At 37.7% G+C, this 23,530-nt stretch overlaps 1 long non-coding RNA gene across 3 annotated transcripts; it reads left to right on the top strand.

Moving 5' to 3' along the window:
• Positions 1-17,432: 17,432 nt before the first annotated feature.
• Positions 17,433-21,804, top strand: LOC114462853 (uncharacterized). 3 transcript variants are annotated; one of them, XR_003674041.1, is made up of 6 exons: positions 17,433-17,563; positions 17,660-17,831; positions 18,130-18,553; positions 20,749-20,920; positions 21,050-21,312; positions 21,413-21,804. It is a non-coding gene; the product is annotated as an uncharacterized LOC114462853 (long non-coding RNA). The 3 variants fall into 3 exon arrangements; XR_003674039.1 differs by lacking the exon at positions 17,433-17,563 and having other exon boundaries at positions 17,580-17,831; XR_003674040.1 differs by lacking the exons at positions 17,433-17,563; positions 17,660-17,831; positions 18,130-18,553 and adding exons at positions 19,736-19,941; positions 20,042-20,202.
• Positions 21,805-23,530: the final 1,726 nt, after the last annotated feature.

Raw genomic sequence — 23,530 nt, 5'->3', positions numbered from 1 at the left:
GTGGTGAACGTTTGAAGAGAACAAAAGCAAGAGCACAGGCTTCTAAACTTTCTGCTGGTGCCAACAACGTTGACGTGGAGCCTTCCAGACACGGTAAGCTGAGTGTCCTGAAATGTTAAAAATTTTGTGAATGAGTATGTTAAAAACAAATTATTTGTTCATACAGAATCATTGCGGTATTCATTCATTTATTCATGAATTCACTCAAGTATACAGTGATATTTTACTGTCTGTGAAATACCTTTTGACCCTGGCATTATTATGTGACAGTTTTATTGTAGTAAACGTTTATTAAAGAAAGACTTTAATAGGTTCTGCTTTGGTGTAAAGGGATGGACGGACAGGATGGCTGCTTTTTCTACAGGTTGGTTCAGCTTTTAGAAAATAAATAAACATAATAAGGTTAAAAAACTATGCATCGGGTATATTAGGTAATGCAGGGTTAGAACTGAACTCTTTATTGTGGTGATCAAGTGTGACTGTTTAAGGGGGTCCAGAGCAAATTTTGGTGATCTTAGACAAACTTTTTAATCTAAAGTTCTAACCCTGTATTTATTCATCTATTTATTTATGTACATTAGGGATGTAACGATTCACTCAACTCCCGATACGATTCGATTCACGATACTGGGTTCACGATACGATTCTCTCACGATTTATTTTACAAAATGGGACTGTAGACAAATTTTTTTTTTTGGGAAAAAAACTAGAAAATACTGTACTATTTTCCTTTTAATTTTAATTGTCAAAAGAATTCCTTGATAAACTATTCAAAACAATGCAATTTAACTGAAAATAAATCTTGAATGAAATAAATAAAGGAATAATACAAATGAAAATGAAGCCTATTAATTTAAATTCTGGTTCTATAATAAACAATGCAAAACTACATTATAGTTATTTTTCTTTTTAAAAGTGCAACTGAAAATGTATTTTGTGCCTTAACATTTGGACTTTAAAAAGAAAAAAAAACGTGATTACACTGATTTACGTCATATTTGTTTGGACCAGCAGAGGGCGCTGGTAACCCAGTGGTCGGTTGGCATGCATATATATTGCAGTGAAGAAGAGAAGCTATGCTAGCAGACAGAGCTAATAGAAAAACGTGACTTTTACAGATATTCAAGTAGTATTACAGATATTCTGTCGGTGCTAAAGGGGTAATGAAGCATTTATTAACATATATAAGAGTAGAAGGCAGCCAGAAAGAAAGTATTAGCAGACTCCGCCCGCCGCCTACACTTGTGGATAGCGCCCTCTGCTGGTTAAAAAAAGTACTGCGATTCAATTTTCAGAAAATCGATATCAACCGTGATACCTATGAATCGATTTTTAACTGCCTTACGATTAATCGTTACATCCCTAATGTACATGTATCAAAGTATTGCGAAAATACTGTTGTACACTGAATTCTAGAGATATATCAAGAAGATCAGCACAACTTCAAAGTTCACAAGAACCAACCTCTGTGAGGAAGGTCATCTTCTGTTCCCCGTCTGGTTTAATGCTACTAAGGCGACTGCTCTCTGTGAGTCTCCTTAGTGCTGCTGGTGACCTCAGTCGGTTGTCGAGGTCCTTCTTCTTCTTGTGGGCTGAGGAGAAGTCCACATTCTGCAATTCCACGTATGGAACCATGAATACAAACTAGACATTATATACAGCTGGCAGTCAGGGAATTTGTCAATCATATTCATAATGTTCAACAAACTAAGCTAATTTTGCAAGAGAGAAAGGCGGAGGCAAACCTCATTTTGTCTGTAAAACATCGACAATTAAAATCACACAAAATCTTCATCTTCACTTCCTCTTGACGGTGGGGACTTTGTTAGAAACACCCTTAACAGTGGCATATAATGTATTTACAGTGAGTTGGTAACTAAGTGTATGTTCAAAATCAGCATGCAACTTTTAACCTGCTAATGGTGACATTGTAATATACAAAAAAAATGTGAAAAATCTACTGGCAGGTCATCAGCTTGAGTTGCAAACACTTCATGTAGTCATATAGATTGTCATTAGTCATTATTATTTTTATTTCATCAGGTTAGTACAAAAAAAAATTCAATGTTGGTGGAAGTACCCACTGGCATGTTTTTAATGAGGGAATGACATAGTAACATGATATAAATCTTGAAAAAGTTGATTTTACATAATACCCCACCTTTAAAAATTTGTGAATCTTGAATCTAGCTTGGATGAAAATTTCATCACGAGTGTCTGTACATGCACCATGTCTTTATGATTATCATACTCTGTCTGGCTCAACTGTACTAAAAAAATTTTTAAGAAAATATCACATTTACTTACCCTGGCCAATGTAATTTTCCTTTCTTTGTGAGTCTCTTTAACTACAATATTTCTCACCCATCCCGACACAAGAAAGTTGTATGAGGAGAGGCTTTTGTACACCTTTATCTGTCTGTTTTACAAAACTTGTAGTGAGTACCAAGTAGTTCACGATGTCTGTGTAATTTACACTCTGCCACATTCCTACATCGCCCTCAAATTTGAACAAATTGCTGGAGGTGTCAACCATTCCGCACTCCTCTATCATACGTGATACCTAGCTTTATCTGGCATATTTAATCCTTGAGAAATTTGGGAACAATCACGTGACTCCACCATTGAACATACTGTATGTTGTTATGCAGCTGTATACATAAGAGATGGCGGATCCAAGCGAATCAGAGGGGATCATGGGATATGTGACGTCAGTTGCAAACCATCTATTGACTCCACTCGTCTGCACTTTCTTCTCTTTTTCACCTTTTTGTTCATTGTGCTTGACTTTGGATGCTCGCCATGGGTTTTTGTGCGCTCAAAGCTAATAGATTTTCAAAATCAATAGATAGAAATGTGTATAACCAATACAGATCCAGAAATGTATTTCTATAATAGTAATTTTCTTTTGTCAGGTGTACTGAATCAAGGTTTTTTAGCTTCAATGATCACAGAGCAATGACCCAAATATCCCCAGGTCAGCAAATACGATTGTGCAAAAAAAGAAACTTGCTGCATGATAGTATCCACAGCCATTACATGAAATGACTTTACAGTGTCTTTATAAAACCTTTAGGTGATCCATCAGTGATTCATTATCTATCTGATGCTCTACAGTGGAGGGATGTAGCTCACTGGATTAATCAATCTGTCATTGTCTTATAAGAAAGATATATGGTCATTGTTCAACCGAGCAGGGATGAAGTAAGAGGGCGGAAATGTATTTGCACTGGACATTGACATTTTTAATGAGAACATTACTTTGAGCACATAGTAGCAAACTATTGTAGGTCTGCCTTATAGGAAAGACATTTAGCCCTCCCATACAGACCACCTTTCTCCAATGATACTGTGGAAAGCTTTTCCTTGTGTTGCCTTTCGTACATTAAACAAATATCAGATGGACTGGGTTAGGCTCACGATTACATGTGGTGGTCATCTACGCTCTGTGCAAGGCAGCGTTCCACTCACTCTCACTCCTCAGGCCAAATGGTCTGCTGCTTACGTAACGCAGACGCAGAAACAAATGTAGACTGCTACTCCTGCCCGCTCAGTGTGTACGTGTGTTTTTGCGAGTGTGCTGGCGTGTACCGTATTTCCTGAAAGCCAACTAAGCTTTGGTTCCCTCAGTTGTCCTACATTGGCAGTAACTTGATACAGTACACACATTTTTGTCACTGATTAAAGCTCGTCTGCCTGCCATGGTTTTAGTTTGAATTGTTGTAAAACACTCAGGAGAACTTTTAAAGACAAAAACATGCAATCAGCTTTTAATGAACACTGTACTCAGCTCTGGAAGACTGTCATGTGCCTTCTAATAGAGCAACCATGAGCTCGTCTGAATTAACATTTTACTGCATGGGGCTTTGTCAGAAGAACTGAGGCCTGTATTGATACTGCAAACATCAAGATCAAGCTTTGATGTACAAAACCTTTTACAGCCATTCTGTCCACTTGATTATAGTGTTTGAGCAAAATGCTGTTAAGCCACTATCAAGCCACATTTGACTAAAGGCAGGCATACACTGTGCAATTTTTGGCTCATTTTGAGACGATTTTTGAATCGTGCGTCTATTTTTGGGATCGTACGAGTCTCTACTAGATCGTGTGTCGTGCGTCGTGTAGTGTACATGGGGTCACGAGAAGCGATTGACACCTCACGACCAGCTCCCGATCAGCAATTGTATGGTCGTGAGAAAATTAATCGTGTTTGAAATCCAGTCATTCCTCGTGAGCTCCTCTGAGGGTATCTCGCAGTTGAAGCAGTGCCACGGACCGGCTTACCTTAAACTCTCACACTGCGCATGCGCGAACACCGTAGGACCGATGTAAAATCGACAGACTGTACTGCCCACGTCTGTCCAACCAGTTCCTGGTCCATCACATCGCCGTCTTTTCCTTTTTAAAGTTATTTTTGCTGAGATTTGGGAGTGTCTCTCCACTTTCGGGTTCTTCTTCTTTGTCTGTTTTAATGGCGACGCTTTAGGGTTCTTCTTCTTCTAATTTGTACGTTGCATTTTCGGAATCCATACCCCGACGTGCGGTGTATGAATGTACAGTGTGAGCAGTCTGATCGTGTCAGAGTTTCGGTTTGTATAGTGTGACAACATGCATCGTGAGCTGCGTACATTAGGGCTCTGCACATGAGTCTCACAGTTTGAGCTGGAGCTGAGTACAAAGATTCAAAAAGTTGCACAGTGTATCCCTGCCTTAACTGATTTGTATATTAATGTATTGATCATCTGGTAATCCTTTGTTTGTAAAGTGCAAATTGAAACGGTTTATAGAGAATACTTCTGAATAAGGTTCTCAGCAATAGATTAGACACTAAAACCGGGTTTCTCAAACTTTTTGGATCCAGGGACCCCTTACAGGAGAGAATATCTTTCAAGGACCCCCTAATAACCATCATGACAATCAAACACAATGTACTGCCATTTGTTGCCCTAAATGCCAAATGAATAATCCATTTTTTTAACATTTCAACTTCAATATGTAAGATTAATAGAAATTAACCTAAAGAGTACCTTTACTAGTCTTGGGATTTATTGGTGCATTGGTCCCTATATGTAGTTATACACTATTGCATATCTGTCAAGTTTTGGATTTGAAATTAATTAATTTTCAGGCGCCCACTACGAGCCGTCCCACCAAGCTCCAGTATCCCTTATATTTTAAGATAGGTGTACAATAAATCTAAAATACCCACTTGTCAACCACTTACTAAACATAATTATGTGATTAGAATCTGGTAGGTCAACCTTTATTAACATTGAAATGCTGTGAACATTCCTACTAGGGCTGGGTGATATGGACCAAAACTCATATCTCAATATATATTCTCAAAATGGTGATATATGATGTAAATCTAGATAATTTTATCAAATAAAGTCAGAAACACAATTTTGGGTTAAATTTACTGATGCAAAATGCCACACATGGACATTTATTAACAAACAGCTGCACAATATGTGAAATTCATTTAACTGAGCTTTACATGCTGTTCTGAGAAGTAAAAGCAGCGACTCCTAAAACTAGTATTTTGATGCATAATAAGCTATTATGTAAGCTATATATATACATATACTGTATATATATATATATATATATATATATATATATATATATATATAAAATATTATGGTTTTCTATATCGCCAAAATAGAAAACTTGATACATCATGAATCTCGATATATCGCCCAGCCCTAATTCCTAAATTATAAAACAGCCTAAATAAAAACATAAATGTGTGTATGAAGCACATGTGTTTATTTATTATACTTACAGTTTATATACAAGTCAACACATTGCATATTTATTGTTCATTTCACGTTGCTTGTCTTTAAGTTAGACATTAAAATTTTATTTTCATTATATATTTTCTTGTACTTTCTCATGCTCTCTCATGTGGTTCTCTGGTATTCACTTGTGACTTATTAGACACATTTTTTACAGACTTTACATTCTTTAACACTTTTTGAAAGCAGTGTATATTTGTGGAGCTTGTGATTGGCTGATTTTTGACTTACGTGGTTCCTTCCCCCCGTGGTAGACGTTAAAATCTCAGTTATTAATCTAACAGAACGTGTAACTGTGTCACATCCTGCTGATCTTTAGGAATATAAACTCTCTGTCACATTTTACAATGTATTTACACCAGTTCTTTGTTTTTTTCGCCTGAACGTCTTCATTCATCATCTCTCTTCTTAGTTGTTTCCGGGTTTGTTGCCGCTGTCAGCACTAACCTCGTGAGAACTGCCACACAGGTCACTTCAGTTTGCAGTTCTCGCGAGGCTAGTGACGCCGTTCAGTTTAGTAAGGCATCTTTGAACTATTATTAATTAATTAATTAATTAATTAATCATTAACTAACCCATTAAAATACGGGATATTTAAGGGAAAATACTAATACGGGAAGATGGCGGGAAAGAGGGGTAAAATACGGGAGTTTCCCAGCCAAAACGGGATTCTTGACAGGCATGCTATTGTAATCTTACAACACGAATAACAGTTAAAATTATATATATATATATATATATATATATCACTGACCCCAGTTTGAAAACCACTGCCATATAGTATATGGGGACAGAAACATATCTGTTCTTGAATAAGATAATGAAGTTAAAGACTGATATTCTGCAGTTCAGCAGGTTTCATGACACATATATGATAGAAAATGAGACCTTCTGTGTTGGTTTGCATGTTTTTTTTTATTCTGAGGTTATCACAGACAATTTAAAGCTTTTTTTTTTTTTTATCATGTTCACTGTTGGCACTGTATTTATGTATGTCTTAATATGTGTGGTAGTATGTGAGTATCTCGATGGACTACAGTGCAATGCCGTTCATGCTGTTGTATCTGGGAATGTGTCCAATCTCAATGACCTGAGGCTGAGCTAAGATATCTGTATGTGAATGAATAGATGGTGTACTGATGAGTTAACACATCTACTTAATTAGTCAATGAACGTTGGGTAAGCGGTCCTTGAATGCCCTCTGGGACACATTTGCATGATAATATTAACAAAATGGAAATGCATTTTATCTGAAAATAGTTCAAGTCATCAGGTGTTGAAGCTTAAAGCTTGTCAAATGAGATGTGGTCATCCAGATGCATTATAATTCCTGATGTGAATGTGGCTATCATAATAAAGGTCCCGTAGGAACACATTACTATAACCTGTACAAATGTAGTCTCACATAAAGGTTACATGCTTGTCATCTTATGGAATAATCACATCAGAAAACTATTGGGAATGTTGTTATGAGTGCTCCTCTGTTGTGGCAAATCCTTTGACCCACTATTAATAATAAATCGAGTATTTCCTTCTCTTGGTGTCTCTCCGATTGGTGAAAGGAGGGAGACTATGTTTGGTGGGATCCAAGGGCGAGTGGCTTGTCATGTCACTGGTATTAATTTATGATTTCCATCCCAGCTTCTGACCTCATCACCTTCATTAGAATGCAGCCTTTGTAATTTCATGGTTAATATTCAATAGCCACTTGTCCCCTGTGTCTGCTTTGAGAATGTGAAATTTTCAGGGTGTGGGATGAGTTTGTCTGTGTGTGTGTGTGTGTGTGTGTGTGTGTGTGCCTGTGTGTGTTAATCTTACTTGATTTGTGTATGTATTTGTGCGTGTTCGTGGAAAGGGAAATGAGGGTCGACTGCAGAATTACTTTCTGCAGTACGGTTACAGTAGATGTCCAGAGGTGTCCTCCATGTCTCTGCTTTAAAGCACGCACACACACACAGACAGAAATGTTGTGTGTTTGAACAATCAGGTATGCTGTGATTCCTGCTCACCTATGAGCCTGTGATACAGCAGTCAATGTTCATGACGTCAGAAAAACAAAAAACAAAAAAATACGTTTTTTTTTCCCCCACAAATTGAGATACAGTGCTCAGACTGGTACCATTGAACAACATTTCCTTTCAATATGTGACCTTTGCTCAAGGTCATATTTAAGGTCAAGGTCAGTCCTCTGCATATTACTTTCCATTTAATTAGTAAAAAGAACAAACTTGTCAACAAATCCAGATACAGGTTGTCATTTTTGCCAATTTTCTAAATGGCCAAGTCCGTATTCGCCTTGGTTTTTATTCTAAAATACAAAAAAGTGATCGCATTTTTGAGGGCCTAAACACATTCAAAAACTAATGAATAGTAGGACTGGTGAAAATTTTGATATTTGGGGGGAATTGCACATTTGAATGTCAAAATGACTCAATAGCGCCTCCTTAAAAATTGGCCTTTTGTGGAGTTAATACAATTAGTTTCACGTACAGCTACAGAATTTGATACACATATCTATCACGACCAGACGAAGAAAATTGCCTAATCGACCCTTTACCCAAAATGCAACCGGGAGCCACCATTTTGAATGAACTGTGATAATTTTGGTCAGTTTCAAGAGCTATTTTAATACAGGGTAACTCCAAAACAGGCTACTGCTTCTAAAAGGTATCAAAATCTTCTACAAAACTCTAAGGGCGTCACCCTGGTGGCATTCCTGAACCTTGACGTCACGCCATGAAATATCAAGTGCTGATTAACTAACTTTAGCATCCTCTAATCCAGTTATTCTCAACCATTCGACTGCGGCCCATTCTTGGGCCACGGGTGCCAACTACTGGGCCACGAAAAACTTTCAGTTCCGCACCTGTGGGCCTTGAGGGCTGTGGGACCACAATGCAGCTTCCCACCATTTGGTAGCAGTGAGGTGTCATTCAGTTTTTGAACACGCTCAAATAAGCAGCAGCAGAAGAAGACAGGTGCAAAATTTTGGCTGAAGTTATGTAAAAGTTTTTAAAACGAAAAAGTGAAGATGAAAGTGATGCCACCCCCTCTTAAAAGGCGAAATTTATCCGCAAGTACAACCCTGACTTTATTAAGTTTGGCTCTGTGAACGGAGGGATAACGCTAACCAACGAAGCAAAATTAAATTGTCCATTTCATCAGCAGGTTAATATTTTCAACTGCACTTTATTTAAATTCTATTTACAGTTTATTTAATTTGATACTTGTTATTTTGAATGTATTGTGTATTTTATTACCAAATAATTTTATTTATCAGAATTTTTCTTGTTTTTTGAGTATCTAAATCAAAATATTTTGGGATTTCTGATTTTTTTTGTTTTGTTAACAATATTGACTTGATCCTTTATATTTGTTCTTGTAGCAACTTGATTTGTTCTAATTGCTCACCTGTTCAGTGTTGTTGTGTGTGCAGGTTTACATACGCAATAAAAAGAAATGTCTTTGAGATTATCACAGTGTATCATATCATTTTTTACAAGGTTTTAGCTTGTTAAACTGTAAGTGGACTTGATTTAGTGATTGAATACATATCAAACCAAGACTCGGATCAATTGAAATGAAAGTGTTAATATTTAAATGGGCCCCTGCCCACTTTGTATTCGGAAAATTGGGTCCCAGGGTCACAAAGATTGAGAACCGCCCTGAACACATCCATATGCTAATATCCATTCACAATCATAGCGCCACCTCCTGGCAACAGGAAATTACTGCTCATTATAAAGAGCTATTTTAGCAAACAGGTTAACTTCAAAACACATCAAATTTGGCCACTATATACAACAGGCTACTGTTATTAAATGTTATCAAAATCTTCTACATAAGTCTAAACACGTCGCCTTGGCAGCATCTTGAACTTTTTGTATATTGTTTTACTATTTTTGAAATGTAATTCTCCCAGTTGCCGCGAGAGTGGGAGCGAAAGGATCATTCAGTAACCACGCCCACTTTTCTTCACTTCACTTTTATTTTAGTCGCCATTGTTCCATCCTCAGCCCGCTAACAGGTGAGACACCTCTTTACCGCCGCACACACGCAGGGTTCACCCAAAGTGAGTGAAAAGCAAAGTTATTTTAGCGGAGTGTTGGTTCTCTGTTGGGCCAACTGTGCCGCTGCTTCTTCTTCTTCTTTACCTGAGTGTTGACCAGTGACTTGCTGTGAGCACTAGGGTTGGGTAGGTAGGGCGTTCCAAATCGAGACCACCAATGTCAACACCAGTGACAATTTAATATGTTTCTGCTGGCAAGTGTTAATTCAATTCAATTCAATTAGATTCAACTTTATTTGTAAAGCGCAATTTACAACAAAGTCATCTCAATGCGCTTATCAAAATACAACATTCATAATAAGAAAGAAAAAACCCAACAAGATCCACATGAACAAGCATTTAGCCATCTAACAAAATCAACATTGTAAAACACCATTAAAGAAACATAAACAATTATTTAATATAGCCTCCACACCCTCCCAACAAGATATATCTCATCATCTCAAGACGTGTTAGCACATTCGTTGTTTGTGTTGGAAACACAGAAACACCGAGAAAATGACAACAACAACTCAGAAGTTGCGACATTAAAATTGTTTGAGTATACTTTATTTTTGTCTGTTTATCATTTGATTCATTCATTCACTAAAATCCATTTAAATTGAGAAGTGTTGCTTTTTATGGCAAATATTGTTATGCACTTAAAATGTGATTAATTTCGATTAATTAAATACAAAGCCCCAAGTTAATTAGATCATTTTCTTTTAAATCAAATATATATATATATGTTAGGGTGGGACTTATACACAGTGTTGGGAGGGTGACTTTTAAAAAGTAATCTGGTTCAATTACAAGTTGAAAATAGAATGAGTAACTTACTCTAAGTATCACTATATTAAAGTAATGTAACTGATTACTTTTGATTACTTCAACACCAAACATGCAAATAAAGACAGAAAATGATAGAATACGTGTAACCTGCTCACTGTATTATTTTATACAGACATAGTCACACTGTATTAAAGGGAATGTTTTAGTTTAACACAGACTGGGAGAAACCACAGTAGTTTGAATAAATAAGGTTATCAATCAATTTACTCATTAATTATGAACAATTCAGTTGAATCATTGACCTAGACCACAGACCGTACAATAAAATGAATGTTGTATTGTATATAATAAATGTTATTGTTACTGAGCTTTATAATATATGTAAAACGAAAAAGCACCACCTGAAAGTGGTATGTCAGGTTTGAACAAGTTTTATAGTTATAGTTATAAAGGTTACAGACACAACATAGCAACAGTTATCAGTAGATGTTTAATAACGTGCTCCAAAGTTATTTTGTCTACATTATTATCAGTTTGTCTTTTATGTGTCATTTAATCTATAGGTGCTGACTGTAATTCAGTGTGTGCCAAATACTTAATGTTTGCTGAAATTTATTTCCTAGACTAATGAATGCAGTTATTCAGCATCCTGCAGCCTTATGCCAGAAATAGTTATATTCTAATGAAACATGATTTGGTTTTGTCTTTAAACAAAAGTTTGTCCTTAAGAAGAGTTTTTAAAAGACTGAATGGTTATAACTTACAGCACATCCATTCATTTTCTGACCCGCTAACTTACAGCACAGTGCAGATAAAATAATACAGAATAAAAGCAAAGTTCCCTGGATGACGACAACATTTTAACAGCAGGCAGAGATCATTCACATTGTACTGTGATATTGTTCCTTTATTTAGGATTTAAATGAAACATGATGCTGGAGTTTCTTTTTTTTTTTTTTTGTTACTTTGTCTGCACATGCTGTCAAAGGTCAACACTACAAGAAGTGCAATCTTTTTTAGACAGCAATGCATGTTTTGTTTTTGCAATTAAATAAATGAATTTATTTTATTGCATAATTGTGACCATCACCAGCCCTCCCTAAGGAAGGTTAAGAAACACTTTATTATAGGGAGGATATAAAAAGAGAGGGCAGTGTTACACCTGGATGAGGGGGTGGGGGGGAGGTGGAGGGGGAAGGGAACAGGGAGGAGAGATTCAAGGTAGAAAAATGGAAGGGTGGGGAAGTTGATTATTGTAAAGTGAGAGTGAGATGTGAAGTTGTAGGTGTGGGGCTTAGGTATAATGGCTGTGGACAGAGGGAAGGAGTGAGTTGTAATACCTAAAAACAGGTATTTGTGATCAACGTGTCTAAAGTTAAGCCCACTACGAGTTTTATCCCACAGTCCAAGGTATGCCAGTGCATCGTAGACAGATGTATGTGCAAGAAACCACCACTGCAAACCCAAGCGCTGCCCCGGACCCGATGATGCAGCCAGGCTAGCAGAAAGAGCAGGGGCCAGGGAGCCCAGACAACCCCCCCATGGCCAAGCAGCCCCCCAGACGCCCTCAAGACACCAAGCCGAGAGGCAGCCACTGCCCCCCACATACACACCCGAGAAAGCACCAAGGAGCTCCCACCGACATCCACCCATTTTTTTTTTTACACTGCCAGCGCGATGCGCCTTAGTTATTGCTAAAGTACTGGCTGAAATTAAACATGTTATCTAATTAAAACACAAAGTGCATTTAAGTTTTTGATGAAAATCAGCTTCTTGGTTTTATTTATTATCCAAACATGTTGTTTAGATGCACACAACAATTAACAATTAAAAAGTATTTCTATTAAAAAAAAAAAAAAAAAACTTCAACAGAAAACACTGAAACACAATCTGCTTCATGTTTATAGCACTTTTTTTTTAAATAATGAAATACATGTGTTTTGTTTAATGAACCAAAATAACGTGTGTTTGTGTTTATTATTTAAATGGTAAATGGACTTGATTTATAGAGAGCTTTATTCCTACACTGAAAGTCTCAAAGCACTTTACATATCAACTCATTCACACTCACATTCACACACCAATGGAACTAAACCTCATCAAACCAACCAAGTCCCCATTATTCAAAGAATGAACAAAGAGCAGTGCAGAAGGCTCAATATTTTTTATATTATATATAAATATACATTATATTATATTTACATTTGACAAAGTGAATGAAAAGTTGTATGAGATATTAATTTGTAAATAACTTTTATTTATTATTTTATTTTGTTTGTTTTTTAATCAATTACTAGACATTTCAGGCAACTCCATTTAAACTCCAAGCGACCACACCTGGGGTCACGACCCCAAGGTTGAAAATGCGGGAGAACAAACCCGCCGAAGTTAAAATTAAATGAATAAATAAATACACGTAAAAAAAAAAAAATTAAAAAGGAAATATTTAAATTAAATACAAATAAATATAAGTGGGAAAAGTAAAAATACAATTTCAAATATAAAAACATCATTGAATAAATGCATGCCAAAAACAAAAAATATATTGTTAAAGAATTAAATGAAATAGATTGATAAATAAAGGTGGAAATAAAAAAGAAAATACTAATATAATTTATATACTTTTTTTTTGTATTCATTTAATAATTTATTTCATACATATAAAACATTTTTATTTTTGTTTTGTTTTTATTTTCACTTTTGTTCTTCTATTCATTTACTTTTAATTTTCGCAGATTTGGTGCTTCGTAGAAAACTCTGTCCAAACGTGATCTCTGTGGTGCGTTCAGAGTCCGTGGGAGACCGGGGAATTACTATGAATTTTACGCAACAGACAGAACGTGAAAAGTGCTCACGTGCGTCGTAAAACTGAAAGTTTCACCTTACGTAATTATTTTTATTTTTATAGTTCATATAAAACGTTAAGATAGCCATTATTTATGCATTGCTCACAAATAAAAACAAAAATAGACAGTGTATCTTGAAAAGTTTTTTTTTAAAGTTTTTACGTAAAGTTGCGTGACGTCGTCGCCATGGTAACGAGGAGGTTGCGGCATTTAAATTCACCTGCTGAACTTCAACGTTCAAGCGAGCAGCGAGAGACGTTGAGAGGAGAGCTGTGAGCATCTGTGAGCACATTTGAGCTGAGAAAGGAGAGAAAAACTCGACAAAACACTGATAAAAGTCATCCGTAGACCTCTACACGACCAGAAGAAGAAGTTCAGAACCAAGACCAGAACTTCAGAAAAAGGACTTATAAGAGGACGAGACCAGAAAAGTGAACCATGGCCCTGCGCATGGCTCACGGTAAGACACGTTTTAATTATTCTCAGCTGATAGGCCTTATTTCATCATTTTAGCACTGAAAAGTTAAACATATATTATGATTTATAATCTATAGGTCTGTCTAAATCAGGTTCTGGGCCTGAGACGTTTATATTTTATATTATAGGCCGAGCGTTAGTGAGCGTTTGGGCTGTTCCGACTGTTTAGCAGAGGTGTAATTATTTAAAAATAAATAAAAATTATAATAAAAAAGTAGATTTATTTAAGTCATGTACTGACTGAGGTAGCTTTGATGTAAATTTTTACTTTAGTTCATAAATAATTATAAGTCGAGTTTCACTTCATTTTTTTCTAGATAAAATTGATACTGAACTATTTGTTTTGGTTTGTTTTGAAGCAGCCAATGAGGTGGGTGAAATGTAGTTACCATGGATGCTGTTTGCATTGTTTATTCTTGAATATTTACTTCATTTATTTACATAGATACATACTTTATTTCCTACATTGATTACTTTCTTAAAATGTCTCCGTATTTAAATTTAAATGGCTTATTTTTCCCCCCTCTTATTTCATTTCTTTTTCAAAATCCTCCTGTGGACAAGTGTTACAAATTAGCTCACGTTAAAACAATTAAAAATTGTCCAATGTCATTGTGCTGTCAAATCAAAATAGAAAATAAATAATAATAATAATAATATATAAATAAATAATTATAAATCAATAAATAAATTCCTTTAAAAAGAAATAAAAATAAAAGCAGTGCTAAACATCCACGAGAGTGATACAGTCATCACTGCACAAATTAAATGTTTATGTTTTGTCTGTATATGTTGTCAAAGTTTATCACTACATAGTCTTTTTGCACAGCTATGAATGTTTAAATCTTCCAAAAAATAAACAAATACATTTATTATTTTTCCTTTATTGTGAGCATCATTAGCCCTCCCGAAAACTTCATAGGGAGGAATTAAATTGAATTGAATTGTTTATTTTTGAATGTGCAAACAAAATAATTAAAATGGGGAAAAAGAGCATAAATTTGAACATAAAACATCAAATACAGAAGTGGAATTTATAAACTCCTACTTGTTTTAATCTAAACAAATGAATCACAATGACAATCTTCATTGCACTAAGACAGCATAAATGTAATATATATACAGTATGTATAAAAGTGTACATCACAAAATATCATCCCAAGTTGCCCGTTAAGCCCTTGAAAAACAAATAAAGAAAAATAATAATAGTATAAAATATATACAAATAAATACAAAAATAAGATAATGATAACAATACAATATACCAAATTCAGAACAATAGTATTTACAATATATATATATATATAGTGTCCTCTTAACACTCAATGTTACCCAACACCTCCCTCCTGTCTGTACCTCTTAAAAATTGTTGTTCTTCCTTCTTTTGAAATGTTTAATATTTGGACTCTGCTTTAACTTCATGGTGAACCTGTTAAATAGTGTCAACGCACTAACTGAAACAAAAACTTTGCCTAGTTTTACAAATTGAAGGTAATTTAATGTACATTTTCCCCTCATTATTGCTGAATAACTCCTGCATTTTCATCGCTAATTGTTTTTTTGATTTTTTTAGCTTTTAGTCTAGCTGTCTAACATTCTGCAAACAACAACAAAAATATTTGGTGTTTCTGTATGTGAGACCGTAAAACAGTTTAAATGTACATCTAAAGGAAGGTCCAAACATGTTTCAGTTAAAAAAGAGCTTTAAAAACTTTTACATTTATTTACAATGTTATGAAATAAATATGTTTAAATATCGCTGTTCGTTAAACATTTTTTTTTGTTGTTTATTTCAGGTATGGGTCAGCCCAAGGGTTGGGTCGCTGGCTGGGCCGAACCCGAGGGTTGGGTCTCTGGCTGGGCCGAACCCGAGGGTTGGGTCTCTGGCTGGGCCGAACCCGAGGGTTGGGTCGCAGGCTGGGCCGAACCCGAGGGTTGGGTCTCTGGCTGGGCCGAACCCGAGGGTTGGGTCTCTGGCTGGGCCGAACCCGAGGGTTGGGTCTCTGGCTGGGCCAAGCCCGAGGGTTGGGTCGCAGGCTGGGCCGAACCCGAGGGTTGGGTCGCAGGCTGGGCCGAGCCCGAGGGTTGGGTCTCTGGCTGGGCCGAGCCCGAGGGTTGGGTCGCAGACTGGGCCGAACCCGAGGGTTGGGTCGCAGACTGGGCCGAACCCGAGGGTCGGGTCGCAGGCTGGGCCGAACCCGAGGGTTCCGTCGCAGGCTGGGCCGAGCCCGAGGGTTCTGTCCCAATCCGGGCCGACCCTCCGGTTTTGTTTCCACCCTGGACAGACCCTCGCTGGTCCGACCCTCCGGGCTCGGATCCAGGCTTGGATCCAGGCTGGACCGACCCTCGCTGGGCTGACCCTCTGGGTTTGGACCCAGGCTGGGCCACAGGTAAGTGTTGAGAAACCTCCATCGTTCGGCTCTGACTGTCGGTGTGAGTCTGTTACCAAGAGGCCTTGGTGAGGTGACAGTTCTGACTCGTCTTAGAGTCTTCTGTTTCTTGTTTTTCTAGATGAGTTCCTTGTTTAAACGTGTCTTAAACGGCTAGTCCTTGCATCTGGCTGGATTAGCTTAGCCTTTGATTACATTCACGCCAAGGCTTGTGTTTATAATGTCACCCTTTTGTAAATAGTTAATTTAGGTGATTAATCACAGCTGGCTTTTGTGTCTTGCGGGGCTTCTGATGTCCCGGGCAACGTCTGGCACCTGGACCTTTTTAGATTGTAAGGATTTTATATTTAGTTTCTTTATGACGGGCCACAGTGGGCGTAATTCTCCCGTCACTCTCGTAAACAGGTAAGTATGTTTAGGTTATAGTTAGGTTGTTAAGAGTTTAGAGATTATGTTTTTATTCCCAGCCTGTTAGAGACACAAGAGGCATCAGCAGAGGATGAAGACTTCTATCAATCAAAACTATGTAAGTAAAGCTTCTCGTTTACACAGAAAGACACTGATCACATGTTTAATGTATAAATAGACGTCATGTTTTACTAACGCCTGTAAAATGTCGGAGAGGAACGCCAACATCCACTGATGGAGGAGGAGAAGAAAGATGGAGGACGGGAGCACCAGCATCTACCAATGGAGGAGAATAAATACTTTTATTAACCAAAACAATGTAAGTAAAACCTCTCATTTACACAGAAAGACACTGGACACGTTTATTGCAAAAAATGACATGACTTTACAATAATGCCTGTTAAAATGTTGGACTTGACCACCAGAATCCAGTGATGGAGAACAAGGAAGATGGAAGACTGATGGAGGAGAAGAAAGATGGAGGACGGGAGCACCAGCATCTACCAATGGAGGAGAATAAATAATTTTATTAACCAAAACAATGTAAGTAAAACCTCTCGTTTACACAGAAAGACACTGGACACGTTTATTGTAAAAATTGACTTTCTAATAATGCTTGTAAAATGTTGGACTTGACCACCAGAATCCACTGATGGAGAACAAGGAAGATGGAAGACTACCATCATCTACCAGTGGAGGAGGAGGAGGAGAAAAATGGGGGAGCACCAGCATCCAAAAGTGTCCCATAATCAGCCACAGGAGGAGAGGCCAGCAGAGGAAAGAAAGACTAATAACCAAAACAATGTAAGCAAAACCTTTCATTTACAAAGAAAGACACTGATCACATGTTTAATGTATAAATAGACGTCACGTTTTACTAACGCCTGTAATATTTTGGAGAGGAACGCCAACATCCACTGATGGAGGAGGAGAAGAAAGATGGAGGGAGTACATCATCGACCAATGGAGGAGCAGGAGAAAAATGGGGGAGCACCAGCATCCAAAAGTGTCCCATAATCAGCCCCAGGAGGAGATATCAGCAGAGGAAAGAAAGACTAATAACCAAAACAATGTAAGTAAAACCTCTCATTTACACAGACAGACACTGATCACATGTTTAATGTATAAATAGATGTCACGTTTTACTAACGCCTGTAAAATGTCGGAGAGGAACGCCAACATCCACTGATGGAGGAGAAGAAAGATGGAGGACGGGAGCACCAGCATCTACCAATGGAGGAGAATAAATACTTTTATTAACCAAAACAATGTAAGTAAAACCTCTCGTTTACACAGAAAGACACTGGACACGTTTATTGTAAAAATTTACTTTCTAATAATGCTTGTAAAATGTTCGACTTGACCACCAGAATCCACTGATGGAGAACAAGGAAGATGGAAGACTACCATCATCTACCAATGGACGAGCAGGAGAAAAATGGGGGAGCACCAGCATCCAAGTGTCCCACAATCAGCCACAGGAGGAGATATCAGCAGAGGAAAGAAAGACTAATAACCAAAACAATGTAAGTAAAACCTTTCATTTACAAAGAAAGACACTGATCACATGTTTAATGTATAAATAGACGTCACGTTTTACTAACACCTGTAATATTTTGGAGAGGAACGCCAACATCCACTGATGGAGGAGGAGAAGAAAGATGGAGGGAGTACATCATCGACCAATGGAGGAGCAGGAGAAAAATGGGGGAGCACCAGCATCCAAAAGTGTCCCACAATCAGCCCTAGGAGGAGATATCAGCAGAGGAAAGAAAGACTAATAACCAAAACAATGTAAGCAAAACCTCTCATTGACACAGAAAGACACTGATCACTTTTTATTGTAAAAATGCTGCCATTGGTAAAAAAAAAAGAGAAATAGATGTTCCTTTACACTAAAACCTGTAAATTGTCCACCACAGTGTCCCACAATCAGCCCCAGGAGGAGACGCCAGCAGAGGAAAGAAACAATATTAACCAAAACAATGTAAGTAAAACCTCTAATTTACACAGAAAGACACTGATCACATGTTTAATGTATAAATAGACGTCATGTTTTACTAACGCCTGTAAAATGTCGGAGAGGAACGCCAACATCCACTGATGGAGGAGAAGAAAGATGGAGGACGGGAGCACCAGCATCTACCAATGGAGGAGAAGAAATAATTTTATTAACCAAAACAATGTAAGTAAAACCTCTCGTTTACACAGAAAGACACTGGACACGTTTATTGTAAAAATTGACTTTCTAATAATGCTTGTAAAATGTTGGACTTGACCACCAGAATCCACTGATGGAGAACAAGGAAGATGGAAGACTACCATCATCTACCAGTGGAGGAGGAGGAGGAGAAAAATGGGGGAGCACCAGCATCCAAAAGTGTCCCACAATCAGCCCCAGGAGGAGATATCAGCAGAGGAAAGAAAGACTAATAACCAAAACAATGTAAGCAAAACCTCTCATTTACACAGACAGACACTGATCACATGTTTAATGTATAAATAGACGTCACATTTTACTAACGCCTGTAAAATTTCGGAGAGGAACGCCAACATCCACTGATGGAGGAGGAGAAGAAAGATGGAGGACGGGAGCACCAGCATCTACCAATGGAGGAGAATAAATAATTTTATTAACCAAAACAATGTAAGTAAAACCTCTCGTTTACACAGAAAGACACTGGACACGTTTATTGCAAAAAATGACATTACTTTACAATAATGCCTGTTAAAATGTTGGACTTGACCACCAGAATCCACTGATGGAGAACAAGGAAGATGGAAGACTACCATCATCTACCAATGGAGGAGGAGCAGGAGAAAAATGGGGGAGCACCAGCATCCAAAAGTATCCCACAATCAGCCACGGGAGGAGATATCAGCAGAGGAAAGAAAGACTAACAACCAAAACAATGTAAGTAAAACCTTTTATTTACACAGACAGACACTGATCACATGTTTAATGTATAAATAGACGTCACATTTTACTAACGCCTGTAAAATTTCGGAGAGGAACGCCAACATCCACTGATGGAGGAGGAGAAGAAAGATGGAAGAGTACATCATCTACCAATGGAGGAGCAGGAGTCAAAATGGTGGAGCACCAGCATCCAAAAGTGTCCCACAATCAGCCCCAGGAGGAGATATCAGCAGAGGAAAGAAAGACTATTAACTAAAACAATGTAAGTAAAACCTCTCATTGACACAGAAAGACACTGGACACATTTATTGTAAAAATTGACTTTCTAATAATGCTTGTAAAATGTTGTACTTGACCACCAGAATCCACTGATGGAGAACAAGGAAGATGGAAGACTACCATCATCTACCAATGGAGGAGGAGGAGGAGAAAAATGCGGGAGCACCAGCATCCAAAAGTGTCCCATAATCAGCCACAGGAGGAGATATCAGCAGAGGAAAGAAAGACTAATAACCAAAACAATGTAAGCAAAACCTCTCATTTACACAGAAAGACACTCACATGTTTAATGTATAAATAGACGTCACGTTTTACTAACGCCTGTAAAATTTCGGAGAGGAACGCCAACATCCACTGATGGAGGAGAAGAAAGATGGAGGACGGGAGTGCCAGCATCTACCAATGGAGGAGAAGAAATACTTTTATTAACCAAAACAATGTAAGTAAAACCTCTCGTTTACACAGAAAGACACTGGACACGTTTATTGTAAAAATTTACTTTCTAATAATACCTGTAAAATGTTCGACTTGACCACCAGAATCCACTGATGAGAACAAGGAAGATGGAAGACTACCATCATCTACCAATAGACGAGCAGGAGAAAAATGGGGGAGCACCAGCATCCAAGTGTCCCACAATCAGCCACAGGAGGAGATATCAGCAGAGGAAAGAAAGACTAACAACCAAAACAATGTAAGCAAAACCTCTCATTTACAAAGAAAGACACTGATCACATGTTTAATGTATAAATAGACGTCACGTTTTACTAACACCTGTAATATTTTGGAGAGGAACGCCAACATCCACTGATGGAGGAGGAGAAGAAAGATGGAGGGAGTACATCATCGACCAATGGAGGAGCAGGAGAAAAATGGGGGAGCACCAGCATCCAAAAGTGTCCCACAATCAGCCCTAGGAGGAGACGCCAGCAGAGGAAAGAAACAATATTAACCAAAACAATGTAAGTAAAACCTGTCATTTACACAGAAAGACACTGGACACGTTTATTGTAAAAATGCTGCCATTGGTAAAAAAAAAAAAGAGAAATAGATGTTCCTTTACACTAAAACCTGTAAATTGTCCACCACAGTGTCCCACAATCAGCCCCAGGAGGAGACGCCAGCAGAGGAAATAAACAATATTAACCAAAACAATGTAAGTAAAACCTCTCATTTACACAGAAAGACACTGATCACATGTTTAATGTATAAATAGACGTCATGTTTTACTAACGCCTGTAAAATGTCGGAGAGGAACGCCAACATCCACTGATGGAGGAGAAGAAAGATGGAGGACGGGAGCACCAGCATCTACCAATGGAGGAGAATAAATACTTTTATTAACTAAAACAATGTAAATAAAACCTCTCGTTTACACAGAAAGACACTGGACACGTTTATTGTAAAAAATGACTTTCTAATAATGCTTGTAAAATGTTGGACTTGACCACCAGAATCCACTGATGGAGAACAAGGAAGATGGAAGACTACCATCATCTACCAGTGGAGGAGGAGGAGGAGAAAAATGGGGGAGCACCAGCATCCAAAAGTGTCCAATAATCAGCCCCAGGAGGAGATATCAGCAGAGGAAAGAAAGACTAACAACCAAAACAATGTAAGTAAAACCTTTTATTTACACAGAAAGACACTGATCACATAGTTAATGTATAAATAGACGTCACATTTTACTAACGCCTGTAAAATTTCGGAGAGGAACGCCAACATCCACTGATGGAGGAGGAGAAGAAAGATGGAAGAGTACATCATCTACCAATGGAGGAGCAGGAGTCAAAATGGTGGAGCACCAGCATCCAAAAGTGTCCCACAATCAGCCCCAGGAGGAGATATCAGCAGAGGAAAGAAAGACTATTAACTAAAACAATGTAAGTAAAACCTCTCATTGACACAGAAAGACACTGGACACATTTATTGTAAAAATTGACTTTCTAATAATGCTTGTAAAATGTTGGACTTGAACACCAGAATCCACTGATGGAGAACAAGGAAGATGGAAGACTACCATCATCTACCAATGGAGGAGGAGGAGGAGAAAAATGCGGGAGCACCAGCATCCAAAAGTGTCCCATAATCAGCCACAGGAGGAGATATCAGCAGAGGAAAGAAAGACTAATAACCAAAACAATGTAAGCAAAACCTTTCATTTACAAAGAAAGACACTGATCACATGTTTAATGTATAAATAGACGTCACGTTTTACTAACGCCTGTAATATTTTGGAGAGGAACGCCAACATCCACTGATGGAGGAGGAGAAGAAAGATGGAGGGAGTACATCATCGACCAATGGAGGAGCAGGAGAAAAATGGGGGAGCACCAGCATCCAAAAGTGTCCCATAATCAGCCCCAGGAGGAGATATCAGCAGAGGAAAGAAAGACTAATAACCAAAACAATGTAAGTAAAACCTCTCATTTACACAGACAGACACTGATCACATGTTTAATGTATAAATAGATGTCACGTTTTACTAACGCCTGTAAAATGTCGGAGAGGAACGCCAACATCCACTGATGGAGGAGAAGAAAGATGGAGGACGGGAGCACCAGCATCTACCAATGGAGGAGAATAAATACTTTTATTAACCAAAACAATGTAAGTAAAACCTCTCGTTTACACAGAAAGACACTGGACACGTTTATTGTAAAAATTTACTTTCTAATAATGCTTGTAAAATGTTCGACTTGACCACCAGAATCCACTGATGGAGAACAAGGAAGATGGAAGACTACCATCATCTACCAATGGACGAGCAGGAGAAAAATGGGGGAGCACCAGCATCCAAGTGTCCCATAATCAGCCACAGGAGGAGATATCAGCAGGAGAGGAGAAGAAAGACTTCTGTCAATCAACCAAAAACAATGTAAGTAAAGCCTCTTGTTTGAACACACATTTAATATAAAAATAGATGTTAATTACTGTACTAGTGTCTGTAAAACGTCTTGTGTGTGATTACAGATTCACTTCAGAGGAGAATCAGACTGTTCCAGATGTTCATCACCACAGCACAGAATGAGACAGCAGTAGTAGTAGTAGTGTTTACTCTGACTGCTTTCATTTCAACTATAAATAAATAAAAAATAATATCTTAAGAAATCAAACTTGGTGAAATGCTTCGTGTGCTTTCCATTAGAACCTGAGCTCATCTCAATCACTGGGATCTTTCTTCATCAGTTCACATGGAGATTATTTATATAATATGAAATTTAAATAATGCAAACATAATCCAGACCTGGTTTTATTGAGATATGTTGATTTATGACTACTTACCTAGATTTATAAAAATAATTTACAAAGTTTTTATTTATTTAGTACTTAACTTGAGCCAATTGTTATCATTAATATTATTTTACACCAGAGCTTTGTCAGGGTTCACTTTTCCTATAAGGATTCTTTACAATCTAAGGGTTCCCAGTGGTCTCCCAGTTGGTCTGACATGGACATTTGCACACATGAAATATGGTTTTCAAACGAATGCACATGTTTGTGTAGTTAGGTGTGCAAAGCATTACTAGCTGTGAGTGAGACTGAACTAAAACAATCTCAAACAATGTAAA

Source organism: Gouania willdenowi, chromosome 5 (assembly GCF_900634775.1).
Source record: "Gouania willdenowi chromosome 5, fGouWil2.1, whole genome shotgun sequence".
Taxonomy (NCBI): Eukaryota; Metazoa; Chordata; class Actinopteri; order Blenniiformes; family Gobiesocidae; genus Gouania; species Gouania willdenowi.
Note: the sequence above shows the minus strand (reverse complement) of the source record. Positions and strands in the feature narration are given on the sequence as shown.